Source organism: Terrapene carolina, unplaced genomic scaffold (genome assembly GCF_002925995.2).
Source record: "Terrapene carolina triunguis isolate 2854851 unplaced genomic scaffold, T_m_triunguis-2.0 Scaffold34371, whole genome shotgun sequence".
Classification (NCBI taxonomy): Eukaryota; Metazoa; Chordata; order Testudines; family Emydidae; genus Terrapene; species Terrapene triunguis.
This window is the reverse complement of record NW_020698722.1, coordinates 6,706-9,877: the sequence shown is the minus strand read 5'-3', so window position 1 is coordinate 9,877 and position 3,172 is coordinate 6,706. Positions and strand designations below refer to the sequence as shown.

At 61.5% G+C, this 3,172-nt stretch overlaps 1 protein-coding gene across 1 annotated transcript in view; it reads right to left on the bottom strand.

Moving 5' to 3' along the window:
* LOC112125614 (tyrosine-protein kinase Fes/Fps-like) overlaps window positions 1–2,824 on the bottom strand; it is a gene marked incomplete at its 3' end in the record, with an annotated part of 5,585 nt that extends 2,761 nt beyond the window's left edge. The window contains exon 1 of the mRNA XM_026646190.2: window positions 2,726–2,824. The remainder of the gene's footprint in view (window positions 1–2,725) is intronic.
* Window positions 2,825–3,172: the final 348 nt, after the last annotated feature.

Genomic DNA, 3,172 nt, shown 5'->3' with positions numbered 1-3,172 from the left:
GCCCCGTCCCCACGCCCGCTGCAGCTTCCCCTGGGCGCTGTGTGACCGTACGCCAGGCCCCCAAGCCACTGCCCTGTGCCCCGTCCCCACACCTGCTGCAGCTTCCCTGGCTCATTTGCCTGTGGTCAGGTCCCCTTTGCATTTTCCAGGCTCACCTCTCCCGCATTGTTTTTTGGGAGGGTCTGAATAGTTCCACAAAGTCCCCAATGCACTGCTGTCCCAACACCTGGCTGTGCAGCCCTGGGGGCAGGGGGTTTAGGACACAGACCCCAAGGGGGGATCTGGACGAGCAGCCCTGGCAGCGGGGGGATTTGGGGCACAGCCCCCATCGAGGGATCTGGCCACGCAGTATGTGGCTCAGTGACCACCCTGGGCCGTGGGTTCCGGGGAGACGTGACCGGCTGGACGGTAGTGACACTTGGACGCAGCCCCACAAAATCTGATTTGCAAAATGGATTCAAATCGGGCGAAGGGTGTTAGCCTCATGTGTGAGCGGCCCGGGCTGGGAGCCGCTCTCCGGGAAGGGCTGCTCCGAGGTCACAGAGGGAGGAAGTGGTGGGTCAGAAATAGACTCTGGTTTTGCTGCTACTTGCTGAGCCCCAGAGCGAGCGAGCAAGGGAGCCCCACGCAGTGCGCGGGGGGATGCTCCCCTCCCCCAAGCCACCAGAGTCTGGGGCGAGGGGGCTCAAGCCCGAGCGATGGACACACTGGAGAGGGAGGCACCCAGCCCAGCCTCAGAGGGGGGCAAAAGGCGGCAGTCCTTGGCTCTCCAGGGAATACTGCAGGGCCGGGCTGAGCCCCACAGCCCCAGGGCAGGATGAGCTGGGGACAGCAGAGGGGCAGAGTGTACGCTGTGCCTCAGCAAGTTTGCAGAGGACACTAAGCTGGGGGGAAAGGTAGACATGCTGGAGGGTAGGGATCAGATACAGAGGGACCTAGACAAATTAGAGGATTGGGCCAAAAGAAATCTGATGAGGTTCAACAAGGACAAGTGCAGAGTCCTGCACTTAGGAAGGAAGAATCCCATACACTGCTACAGACTAGGGACCGAGTGGCTACGCAGCAGTTCTGCAGAAAAGGACCTAGGGGTGACAGTGGACGAGAAGCTGGATATGAGTCGACAGTGTGCCCTTGTTGCCAAGAAGGCTAACGGTATATTGGGCTGTATTAGTAGGAGCATCGAGGGAAGTGATTATACCCCTCTATTCGGCACTGGTGAGGCCACATCTGGAGTACTGTGTCCAGTTTTGGTCCCCCCACTACAGAAAGGATGTGGACAAATTGGAGAGAGTCCAGCAGAGGGCAACAAAAATGATTAGGGGGCTGGGGCCAGGGCCGGCTCCAGGCACCAGCTTAACAAGCAGGTGCTTGGGGCGGCCAAGGGAGAGGGGCGGCATGTGCGGCAATTCGGGGGCGGCAGGTCCCTCACTCCCTCTAGGAGCGAAGGACCTGCCGCTGAACTGCCGCCGCCGATCGCGGCTTTTTTTTTCCCCCCAAATTGCCGCCGCCAGCCGCGATTGCGATCAAGGCTTTTTTTTTTTTTGCTTGGGGCGGCAGAAATGCTGGAGCCGGCCCTGGCTGGGGCACATGACTTACAAGAAGAGGCTGAGGGAAATGGGCTTATTTAGTTTGCAGAAGAGAAGAGTGGGGGGGTGGGGGATTTGATAGCAGCCTTCAACTACCTGAAAGGGGGTTCCAAAGAGGATGGAGCTCGGCTGTTCTCAGTGGTGGCAGATGACAGAACAAGGAGTAATGGTCTCAAGTTGCAGTGGGGGAGGTCTAGGTTGGATATTAGGAAAAACTATTTCACTAGGAGAGTGGTGAAGCACTGGAATGGGTTACCTAGGGAGGTGGTGGAATCTCCTTCCTTAGAGGTTTTTAGGGTCAGGCTTGACAAAGCCTGGCTGGGATGATTTAGTTGGTGTTGGTCCTGCTTTGAGCAGGGGGTTGGACTAGATACCTCCTGAGGTCCCTTCCACCCCTGATATTCTATGAGTCTATGATTCTTGGAGGCTGTGGCGAAGGGCTGGGAGCCCAAGGGGCTCAAGCTGGCCGAAGCTCTGGGGGGCAAGACCTGGCCCCAGGGGGCTGAGGGGGGAGAGCAGCTCACCAGCAAGTAACAGGGAGCAGAGACACAGCCCAAGGGGTGAGAATGTGGGTGGGCAGAACCTGCCAGGGGAGTACCACTGGTACCCCAGCCCCCGGGGGCAGCCTGAGGCCCAGTCCAGCCCAGCCCAGACAGATGGTGCTGCATGGACATTCGCCATTGGGTCAGGAGGCAGCGCTGAGGGGTCCTGTCTATAAGGCACCATGGGACAGTGAGCCCCCAGCTCTCCCCGGCATCTCGGCCACAGTCACCTGCTGGCATAGGGCCCTGAGGAGAGGGGCCGGAGCTGCTGTGGCTGCTGGGGAGGGGAGACCAGAGTCTCCTGCAGAGCCTGGCGGGCAGGGCCCGGGCTGGGGCGCAGAGCGAGGCAGAAAGGGAGACTCAGTCTGACCCTCTACCACTGGAGCCGGCTGGGCGGGAGTCGTGTCCCCAGCGCTGCCCCCTCTGCACTGAGAGCTCAGGAGGGGCCAGAGCTCCCAGCACTGAGCCCTTCTCCCGGGGGCAGGGGTGACAGGAGGGGCTGGGCGCTCCGTGCCCTATGGCTGAGCCCTTAGCCCGGGACAGGGCTGTGAGAAAGGGCAACCCCCCCCCCCCCCCCCGGCCCCAGCGCTGACTCACGTGTCTGCAGCCTCAGCTCCCGGGAAGCAGGGGAGTCCCGGTGAATCCCTTGTGGCACTGGGCTCCCTGGCCCCACGCAGGCAGCCTGTCACTAGCCTGGACACTGCACAACCCCAGCTGAGAAAGAGGAACAGGAAACGCTGCACTGACCAGCAAACCATTGCAAGACTTCCCACACTTCCTGCTCCCCTCCCAGCCCGCCAGCGCCTGGCTGCGCCGTCAGCCCCCTGCAGAGAATAATGGGGCGGGGGGCCGGGGAGCACCCTGGACCTCGCCAAGACCTGCCAATACCCCACCTGCTCCAGGGGAATGGCACTGTCCCACCTGCCCCCTCTAGCTTTTTTGCCGCCCCGAGCATGGCAGGCAGGCTGCCTGCGGGAGGTCCCCGATCCTGCAGATTCGGCGGCATGCCTGCGGGAGGTCCCCGGTCCCGCAGATTTGGCATAC